Here is a 12,014-nt window from a genome sequence, read left to right on the forward strand (position 1 = left end):
TACAAAATGCAATATTGCATTTGAGGGTTCATTTTTCTGATGAAAATAGTTATTTGATGCATGGCCTACTATTTCTAACTGGGAAAATAAATTCCTACTATTTCTAACTGGGAAAATAAATTCCTACGTCTTTTGTGAGTATAATCCAGAGCAGACTTGAACCACAGCGGTTCTCTGTAAAGAGAGAGTAATCCAAAAGGCACAGACACACCCCTTGACGTTCAATTGGCACCGTTGACCTGTATGTATTCTCTCCTGATTGGCTCTGTGGTGAACAGTCTGGCAGTCTGACTAAAGTGCCAGAGGTATGAGGAGACATCCTCCTTTGTATATATGGGAACAGATATTTCCTAACACTTCGGATCCTATTCTTCAATAGTTAGAAGACACAATGCATCAATGCAAAAAATAATGTATTACTAATTACTGTCCATGAGTAACCTCAACCTTGTGGGTCTATAGGTGTTTGGGCCAAAAAAGTGGCAACTCAATTCTACCACTGACTAGTCTCTCATTCCCCTATGAACGTGGACACAGGGCAATAGTTTTTAATCTAAACCAGCACTTTTTTACTGGAGTAAGCTAACCCCTAATTGGGGCTATTTTCTTTACACATAGTAGCTGTTTACCAGATAACAAGTCAAGAAGAACAAAATGTAGATTGTTGTAATTGTGTATTACATCCTGTGTTGGCCCCATTGTCACATCCATTCTGGATTCTGAGTGATAAAATCATAGCTGAAAAGTGCCTTTATGTATGTGTTTCCATCCCGAACTATAACATTTTCCGCCAAGACAGAACTGCCAAAGGGGGTGGAGTTGCAGTCTACTGCAGAGACAGCCTGCAGAGTTCTGTCTTGCTGTCCAGATCTGTGCCCAAACAGTTCGAGCTTCTACTTTTAAAAATTCACCTTTCCAGAAATAAGCCTCTCACTGTTGCCGCTTGGTACAGAACCCCCTCAGACCTCAGCTGCGCCCTGAACACCATATGTGAATTAATTGCCCCCCATTTATCTTCAGAGTTTGTAATGTTAGGTGACCTAAACTGGGATATGCTTAACACCCCGGCCGTCCTACAATCTAAAATAGATGCCCTCAATCTCACCCAAATTATCATGGAACCGACCAACCCCAAATCCGTAAACTCGGGCACCCTCATAGATATCATCCTGACCAAGCTGTCCTCTAAATACACCTCTGCTGTCTTCAACCAGGATCTCAGCGATCACTGCCTCATTGCCTGCATCAGTAATGGGTCCGCGGTCAAACGACCACCCCTCATCACAGTCAAACGCTCCCTAAAACACTTTAGCGAGCAGGCCTTTCTATTCGTCCTGGCCTGGGTATCCTAGAAAGATATTGACCTCATTCCGTCAGTAGAGGATGCCTGGTTATTCTTTAAAAGTGTTTTCCTCACCATCTTAAATAAGCATGCCCCATTCAAAAAATCCTTGGTTCACTCCAGACCTGACTGCCCTTGAAAAGCACAAAAACATCCTGTGGCGTACTGCATTAGCATCGAATAGAACCCGCAATATGCAACTTTTCAGGGAAGTTAGGAACAAATATACACTGGCAGTTAGGAAAGCAAAGTCAAGCTTTTTCAAACTGAAATTTACATCCTGTAGGACAAACTCCAAAAGGTTCTGGGACACTGTAAAGTCCATGGAGAATAAGAGCACCTCCTCCCAGCTGCCCACTGCACTGAGGCTAGGAAACACTGCCACCACTGATAAATCTACAATTATTGAGAATTTCAATAAGCATTTTTCTAAGGCTGAGCTTGCTTTCCACCTGGCTACCCCTACCCCGGTCAACAGCTCTGCACCCCCTGCAGCAACTTGCCCAAGTCGTCGTCGTCGTCCCCCCCCGGCTTCCCCTTCATCCAATTCCAGATAGCTGATATTCTGAAAGAGCTGCAAAATCTGGACCCTACAAATCAGCTGGGCTAGACAATCATGACCCTCTCTTTCTAAAATTATCTGCAGCAATTGTTGCAACCCCTATTACTAGCCTATTACTAGCCTGTTCAACCTCTTTTGTATCGTCTGAGATCCCCAAAGATTGGAAAGCTGTTGCGGTCATCCCCCTCTTCAAAGGGGGTGACACTCTAGACCCAAACTGTTACATACCTATATCCATCCTGCCCTGCCTTTCTAAAATCTTCGTAAGCCAAGTGAACAAACCGATCACCGACCATTTTGAATCCCACTGTACCTTCTTCGCTATGCAATCTGGTTTCCAAACTGGTCATGGGTGCGCCTCAGCTCAAGGTCCTAAACGATTTCATAACCGTCATTGATAAAAGACAGTACTGTGCAGCCGTCTTCATCGACCTGGCCAAGGCTTTCGACCGAGTACCAAACTGCCGCTTGAATTGGATTTGATATATGATTTGGATATTGCTAAATTAATTTGATTGGATACAGTTGCAGATAAACATATTGGCACCGTTTCACTTTTCTTAAATAATGACCTATTTCTTCTAAAATAAGTTTAAATTGATTGTCTCCATACCTTATAGGATTTTCAACATTGCAGAACCAATACATTTTGTTGTTAGCTTAAGTTTACATTCGGCTATTTCAGCCACATCTGTTGCTGACAGGTGTATAAAATCGAGCACACAGCCATGCAATCTCCAGAGATTAACATTGGCAGTAGAATGGCCAACCCACCCACCATAATAGGTAGTGTTAGTAGGTATCAACAGCCTCCCGAGTGGTGCTAGCAATTATAATAGGTAGTGCTAGGTATCAACAGCCTCTCATGTGGTGCTAGCAAGCATAATAGGTAGTGCTAGGTATCAACAGTCTCCCGAGTGGCGCTAGCAAGCATAATAGGTAGTGCTATGTATCAACAGCCTTTCGTGCGGTGCTAGCAAGCATAATAGGTAGTGCTAGGTATCAACAGTCTCCCGAGTGGCGCTAGCAAGCATAATAGGTAGTGCTATGTATCAACAGCCTCTCGTGCGGTGCTAGCAAGCATAATAGGTAGTGCTATGTATCAACAGCCTCTCGTGCGGTGCTAGCAAGCATGATAGGTAGTGCTAGGTATCAACAGGCTCCCGAGTGGTGCTAGCAAGCATGATAGGTAGTGCTATGTATCAACAGCCTCTCATGTGGTGCTAGCAAGCATGATAGGTAGTGCTAGGTATCAACAGGCTCCCGAGTGGTGCTAGCAAGCATGATAGGTAGTGCTATGTATCAACAGCCTCTCATGTGGTGCTAGCAAGCATGATAGGTAGTGCTAGGTATCAACAGGCTCCCGAGTGGCGCTAGCAAGCATGATAGGTAGTGCAATGTATCAACAGCCTCTCATGTGGTGCTAGCAAGCATGATAGGTAGTGCTAGGTATCAACAGGCTCCCGAGTGGTGCTAGCAAGCATGATAGGTAGTGCTATGTATCAACAGCCTCTCATGTGGTGCTAGCAAGCATGATAGGTAGTGCTAGGTATCAACAGGCTCCCGAGTGGCGCTAGCAAGCATGATAGGTAGTGCTATGTATCAACAGCCTCTCGTGCGGTGCTAGCAAGCATGATAGGTAGTGCTAGGTATCAACAGGCTCCCGAGTGGTGCTAGCAAGCATGATAGGTAGTGCTATGTATCAACAGCCTCTCATGTGGTGCTAGCAAGCATGATAGGTAGTGCTAGGTATCAACAGGCTCCCGAGTGGTGCTAGCAAGCATGATAGGTAGTGCTATGTATCAACAGCCTCTCATGTGGTGCTAGCAAGCATGATAGGTAGTGCTAGGTATCAACAGGCTCCCGAGTGGCGCTAGCAAGCATGATAGGTAGTGCTAGGTATCAACAGGCTCCCGAAAGCATGATAGGTAGTGCTAGGTATCAACAGGCTCCCGAGTGGTGCTAGCAAGCATGATAGGTAGTGCTATGTATCAACAGCCTCTCATGTGGTGCTAGCAAGCATGATAGGTAGTGCTAGGTATCAACAGGCTCCCGAGTGGCGCTAGCAAGCATGATAGGTAGTGCTAGGTATCAACAGGCTCCCGAGTGGTGCTAGCAAGCATGATAGGTAGTGCTAGGTATCAACAGGCTCCCGAGTGGTGCTAGCAAGCATGATAGGTAGTGCTAGGTATCAACAGGCTCCCGAGTGGTGCTAGCAAGCATGATAGGTAGTGCTATGTATCAACAGCCTCTCATGTGGTGCTAGCAAGCATGATAGGTAGTGCTAGGTATCAACAGGCTCCCGAGTGTCGCTAGCAAGCATGATAGGTAGTGCTAGGTATCAACAGGCTCCCGAGTGGCGCTAGCAAGCATGATAGGTAGTGCTAGGTATCAACAGTCTCCTGAGTGGCGCAGCTCTGCATCGCACTACAGATCCGCGTTTGATCCCCGACTGTGTCGCAGCAGGCCGCAACCGGGAGACTCATGAGGCGGCATACAATTTGCCCAGCATCGTCCAGAATAGGGGAGGGTTTGACCGGGTTGGATGTCCTTGTCCCACCGCTCATAAGATCAAAAGATAGTTTTACAGTCTAAGCTATGTGGAACTGTTTTAAGAAGGTTATACCAAGGATAATTTTCAACTGTAAGACACATGGAAGTATCAATAAAGAAATATTTCAAAGTTATTTTATTTAAAACATTATTTGGCCATACTGCTATAACCCATACTAACACATTGCATAACATTCACAACATGGAACAACAGTCCCCCCAAACACCTAACGGAAGTTTGTTCTGAAGTGTCTGTCAAATATCTGCGAGATACATGTCTTTAACCCCTTATTTTGCCACTTAAGTCTTTCCACATTTTGTAACGTTACAGCCTTATTCTATAATGGATTAAATAAATAACAATCCTCATCAGTCTACACACAATACCCCATGATGACAAAGAGAAAATGGGTTTGGAGAAAAAATGTCACATTTATTAAATATAAAAAACAGAAATACCTTATTTATGGAAGTGTTTATTTCTGTATTTCAATGTTGCATCGTGGTTAATTCTTTATTTCATGGTTGCAAATTGCTGAAAATTGTTTGTGTTTGTATATATACAGTACATATTGTGGATTAGCGGGAGCATGGCCGAGATGCGTGTCAGACAGTAGATCTAGCAGGTCTATAATAATATATTCAACCTTATGTTCCCTGTACTCATATATATATATATATATATATATATATATATATATATATATATATATATATATATATATATATATGTTTATTATACCTGATGATACAGGGCTCATATGTAAAACTATTCTAACTGAACATTTTCTTTCACAGTGACACTGACTCCGAATGGGAGCCCCCAGTGCCAAAGTGTCCATTCTGAAGCTGGTTCATCCAGCTGGACACCTGTTGTCTCAGCGCTACTGGGGCATGGACCGCAAAAAATGTCTCCATTCCAACTGCAATAAAGGACTACAACAAGAGGATGGGAGGTGTGGACCTGTCAGATGCGCTGATAGGCTATTACAATGTTCTCCATAAGACGATGAAATGGTACAAGACCTTCTTCTATCATTTCATCGACATTGCTGTGGTGAATGCATTCATCCTACACAAGGAAATGGCCAAGAGCTGTGGAAAGCCCCCCATCTCACAGCCAGCCTTCAGAGAACTGCTCATCAAGGAGCTTGCTGGCTACAGCACCACTGCACCACGTTCTGGCCCCTCTACCTCTGTCCCTTCTGCTCCTGCCACAAGTGGTGTTCATCTGCCCAAATGTATTTCTGCAGGCATGGATGTGCCTCAGGGCCAAATGGGCACAGCATGGAGGCGTCGCTGTGTTCTTTGCAAAATGAAGTCCCCCATCACCTGCACCACATGCTTGGTGACCCTCTGCTTTACAGCATAAAGAGACTGCTATGGCACCTGGCACCATCAGCACAATATTGTGTAGAGGATTTTGTAAATGTATATATATATATATTTCATGTTTTTTCTCCATTTTGGGGGGATGTGTGTTAGAATACAATTTTGGTATTTTGTATATAGATATTCCATTCAAAATGTATAACTTCACCAATTTGGCCACTTGGGTACATTTAGGCTAATTGTGTGGGACACCTGGGTGACTTCATGATAAATGTCATGTAACACACTCATTTAGGAAGTTATTCTGAAACTTTGCACTGTACTGTTGCCCTCTTATGTTTTTCACTGAAATTGTACCCATCATCCTATCTGAATGTTTGTTTTGTCTTGTTCATTTTAAAGATGATGATACAACAATAAAAAGAAAAAACGTGTTTTTTTCACTGTATTATCTAAACCAGATTTATTGTGTTATATTCTCCTACATTCAATTCACATTTACACAAACTTCAGAGTGTATTCTTTCAAATGAAACCAAGAATATGCACATCCTTGGTTCTGGGCCTGAGCTACAGGCAGTTAGATTTGGGTGTGTCTTCAGGAGGAAATTGAAAAAAGTAGGGGGGTAGCTGTAAGAGGGGGGGAAACCTTTTGAAAGTTTCTGTCGGCTGAATAAGCGACACCGGTTTAGCATTCCTACAGCATTTCCCCCAGAAGCTATGAGAAAGTTGTCCGGCTGCTGGGACCGTGCGTTATACTAGCGTTACTATCTGTACTTACTGGTGGCAGACGCTGTTTCATCCTTTCCGACACTGAAATTACCCTTGCCTAACGATTGCGTCTGAAGCTGGGCTTGCAGCACAGCTATCCTTGTCATAAGGCGATCATTCTCCTGTATATTATGAGCACAGCGACTGCAATTAGAAGGCATCATGTTAATGTTACTACTTAGCTTCGGCTGTTGGAGGTCCTGACAAACCATGTCCAGATAAAGCGTCCGGAGTGAAAAAGTTGACTGAAAAAAAAGTTGAGTGAGGGAAAAACTAAAAATATAAACGTAATTAAAAAGTAAATACCGTAAAGTTGTCAGGTAGCAAAGTAAGGTTGGCAACAAAATGCACAGCAACACGTAAACAAGTCTGCAAGTTGTGACCCGGAAATAAGGAGAGGATCACTGTATGTCACTGCATCAGATACCATTCACAATGCTGGCTGAGGTACAAGTAAAACATGACATTATTTCCTAACCATTCACAATGCTGGCTGAGGTACGAGTAAAACATGACATATTATTTCCTACTTTAAAAAAAATCTCCTCTCCATAAATCTGCGTATTCCTCCAAAGTTTTAGTACTATATCTCTTGACACAATGATGAAAATAATCATGGCCTCTAAACCTGTGAAGGACCTTGGCGTTACTCTGGACCTTGATCTCACTTTTGACGAACATATCAAGACTGTTTCATGGACAGCTTTATTCCATCTATGTAACATTGCAAAAAATCAGAAACTTTCAGTCCAAAAATGATGCAGAAAAATTAATCCATGCTTTTATTACTTCTAGGTTAGAGTACTGCAATGCTCTACTTTCCGGCTACCCAGATAAAGCACTAAATAAACTTCAGTTAGTGCTAAATACTGCTGCTGGAATCCTGACTAGAACCCCAAAAATGTATCATATTACTCCAGTGCAAGCCTCCCTACACTGGCTTCCTGTTAAGGCAAGGGCTGATTTCAAGGTTTTACTGCTAACCTACAAAGCATTACATGGGCTTGCTCCTACCTATCTTTCCGATTTGGTCCTGCAATACATACCTACACATACGCTACGGTCACAAGACGCAGGCCTCCTAATTGTCCTTAGAATTTCTAAGCAAACAGCTGGAAGCCAGGCTTTCTCTTATAGAGCTCCATTTATATGGAATGGTCTGCCTACCCATGTGAGAGACACAGTCTCGGTCTCAACCTTTAAGTCTTTACTGAAGACTCATCTCTTCAGTAGGTCATATGATTACACTGTGTAGTGTCGTCTGGCCCAGGAGTGTGAAAGTGAACGAAAAGGCTCTGGAGCAACGAACCGCCCTTGCTGTCTCTGCCTGGCTGGTTCCCCTCTCTCCACTGGGATTCTCTGCCTCTAACCCTATTACAGAGGCTGTCACTGGCTTACTGGTGCTCTTCCATGCCGTCCCTAGGAGGGGTGCGTCACTTGAGTGGGTTGAGTCACTGACGTGGTCTTCTTGTCTGGGCTGGCGCCCCCCCTTGCGTTGTGCCGTGGCGGAGATCTTTGTGGGCTATACTCGGCCTTGTCTCAGGATGGTAAGTTGGTGGTTGAAGATATCCCTCTAGTGGTGTGGGCGCTGTGCTTTGGCAAAGTGGGTGGGGTTATATCCTGCCTGTTTGGTCCTGTCCGGGGGTATCATTGGATGGGGCCACAGTGTCTCCTGACCCCTCCTGTCTCAGCCTCCAGTATTTATGCTGCAATAGTTTATGTGTCGGGGGCCTAGGGTCAGTCTGTTATATCTGGAGTACTTCTCCTGTCTTATACCTGGTGTCCTGTGTGAATTTAAATATGCTCTCTCTAATTATCTTTTTCTTTCTCTCTCTCGGAGGTCCTTAGCCCTAGGACCAAGCCTCAGGACTACCTGGCATGATGACTCCTTGCTGTCCCCAGTCCACCTGGCCATGCTGCTGCTCCAGTTTCAACTGTTCTGCCTGCGGCTATGGAACCCTGACCTGTTCACCGGACGTGCTACCTGTCCCAAACCTGCTGTTTTCAACTCAGCAGGAGTGGTAGAGATACTCTTAATGATCGGCTATGAAAAGCCAACTGACATTTACTCCTGAGGTGCTGACTTGTTGCACCCTCGACAACTACTGTGATTACTATTATTTGACCATGCTGGTCATTTATGAATATTTGAACATCTTGGCCATGTTCTGTTATAATCTCCACCCGGCACAGCCAGAAGAGGACTGGCCACCCCTCATAGCCTGGTTCCTCTCTAGGTTTCTTCCTAAGTTTTGGTCTTTCTAGGGAGTTTTTCCTAGCCACCGTGCTTCTACACCTGCATTGCTTGCTGTTTGGGGTTTTAGACTGTATTTCTGTACAGCACTTTCAGCTGATGAAAGAAGGGCTATATAAATCAATTTGATTTTATACTAGACCATGGCAGTAAATCTAATACTTAGGTGTTTTTAGTCATGCATGAAAGGTCTGTGTTGGTTCCGTGGTTATAAGTTACATCTCTGGCCATGCTGGCACGGTCTGAATCAAACCCAATGTCCAGTGGGATTGATCTGTTTGATCCAATTGTTTGTTTCAGTTTTCAGTAGTTGATTCCTTTGACGTATTGTTGATTTCAACATTTTTCATTTTAAACAAATGCACTGGGTTGGTTGAAAAGTGATACGGAACTTACATACCATGCACTATTTTGACATAGTGGAGGATATACTGAATTTATACTGTTTTTCATACTAAGATGGACGAAGATACATGTTGCTTTTGCACATATTTGTTCATTGGTTTAGCAAGAGTCTGTTGATTGGTCAGTCATTGAGTTAATTTGTTTTGCAATTTGTTCAAATAAAGTTTTATTTATAAAGCACATGTGAGACATGGATGCAACACAACGGCTTCACAGGAAAAAACAAATAATAAACAATGAAAATGAACAAATATTTACTTCAACAAACATAAGAAGATAAAAAAAGAAGAATAACAACTGAGCATCCTAAGGAAAATCCATTGATTAAAATATTAAGAATTGGATGCAATATTCAATGAGATGGACAAGCGAGCACAGGTGTAACACATTCTGACTAAGGTGACACCAATGAGTGCGGCCTACGTGCTAAAGTCCAACCTCAAAACATAAATGAAAAAACCAAAGCCTGTAACTACCTTCCCCCTTAAGACAACAAATATATCCTATATTTTTGTTGGACAAGTTTGCTCACCGCCAACAGAAAACAACTTCCATTTCACATTATAATTGACTACAATGCTTCACTTTCTACAATATAAACATGGTGTCTACTGGCTATCAACAATTAAAAACAAAAACACGTATTTCTAAATAATAATATACAATAGTTTAATTTTTTTCTCCCTTTTCTTTCTATAGAATCCTAAAAATAGTTCTGATAAACTTCTTCCTAAAACGAACTAGCTTCTAGACCTCTCGTCCCCTTGGAACGAGCCAAACAAAGCTCATCACCAAAACAGAAAAACTTGCAGTCAAAATAAATTGTGATCCATGGCAATGCACTGGCTAAATACAAAACACAAAACTTGTTGACTGCCCACCAGTGAGACAATTAGCACCCAAATACTCATTCTACAATGTTAAAACATTCTACATTGTGACATTATTTAACTGATGTAATGAAACAACTCTTTCATGCATATATTTTCTGATGTTTATAAATCAGATATATTTTATCAGAGATCTTGTCACATTGATCACAGCTATAAGATTTCTCTCCTGTGTGTGTTCTGTGGTGTGATATCAGGGTGTGTGGCTGAGTAAAACTCATCCCGTATTGATTACAGCTATAAGATTTCTCTCCTGTGTGTGTTCTCTGGTGTGATATCAGGATGGGTGGCTGAGCAAAACTCTTCCCACATTGATCACAGCAATAAGGTTTCACTCCTGTGTGTGTTCTCTGGTGTACAGTCAGATTGCTTAATGTAGTATAACTCTTCCCACATTCATCACAGCTCCAGGATTTCTCTCCTGTGTGTGTTCTCTGGTGAGTTTTAATTGTCCTGAGAAAATAAAACTCTTCCCACAGTCAGAGCAGCTAAAATATTTCTCTCCTGTGTGGATTCTCTGATGAATTTTAATGCCTGATGAGGAGGTGAATCTCTTCCCACAGTCAGAGCAGCAGTGAGTTCTCTTCCCTGTGGGTCTCTGCTGGTGTTTCCTGAGGTGTTCTGATCTGGAGAGACTCTTCTCTGCCTCTTCAGCATCATGAGGTTGTTGAGGCTCCCCAGAGGATCCACAATAGTCACGTCTCTCTCCTGTGTCAACAACAAAGTCATACAGATGGTTAAAGGCCCACAACAGCAGAAATACACTGTAAAAGTTGATACCAAAAGCGTAGCCATGATGTTGTAGAACAATTGACATCTGTAATGAATGTTAAAATGAGAAAGAATAGTCTAATTTTGTCTTCACATTAGTAGTAACATTGATGATTGTAGGCTAGAAATATGTTATTCAAGTTGTTGAAATCCTAAGCACTGTACCAGACGACTTTTGGTCTCCAATATAGGCCCCTTCTGTGTTTAGTAAAATTGCGCCACGAGGGCAATGCACACACAATTTGATTGCAGAAACTCCTCCCTGCTAATGAGGAAACCACTAGTTATCGATGTAGTATATCTGCCTGGAGCAAAAATGGTGAGCGAAGATTGTAGTTTTTCACAATATATTCTGAATATTACAGCGCAAGATCAGGAGTGCTACTCAAGGAAACTCACATTAAGCTCTGTGTCTATTCACTAATTGTCCACCATCGGGGAAAACTCAGGGGAGTTCTCATAGGCTGACAGCAAAAATAGCCTCTATTTCCAGTTTGATTATGAGTGCATTTCACACTACTTTGGATTAAAATTTTAAGGCTCGTTTGAATGTCCTGCTTAATATAATGTTTGTGTTGTCGCAAATCAACTGCTTTATAGTTAAAAAACACTAACCAGTAAAATGCCCTTTGGCTAGCTTTGCTACCAGTCTGTCAATGAGCGTGTCAATCACCACCTTCCGGAGACACCTGAAACCCCACCTCTTCAAGGAATACCTAGGATAGGATAAAGCAATCCTTCTCACCCCCCTTAAATGATTTAGATGCACTATTGTAAAGTGGCTGTTCCACTGATGTCAGAAGGTGAATTCACCAATTTGTAAGTCGCTCTGGATAAGAGCGTCTGCTAAATGACTTAAATGTAAATGTAATGTTTGTAAACTAAGTGTACACAAATTGGCCCACCTAACAACAACATAGACCTAGGTCTATAAATCATTTAATATTTCCTGGTGAAACATGGAAACTAAAATGTCTTTATTGTGACATTTCATAACCTGATCACCAGATAATTTTAATTCCACGCTAATTTGGCCTCCCAGGTGGCGCAGTGGTTAAGGGCGCTGTACTGCAGCGCCAGCTGTGCCACCAGAAACTCTGGGTTCGTGCCCAGGCTGTCGTAACCGGCCGCGACC

This window comes from Oncorhynchus masou, chromosome 16 (assembly GCF_036934945.1).
Source record: "Oncorhynchus masou masou isolate Uvic2021 chromosome 16, UVic_Omas_1.1, whole genome shotgun sequence".
Lineage (NCBI taxonomy): Eukaryota > Metazoa > Chordata > Actinopteri > Salmoniformes > Salmonidae > Oncorhynchus > Oncorhynchus masou.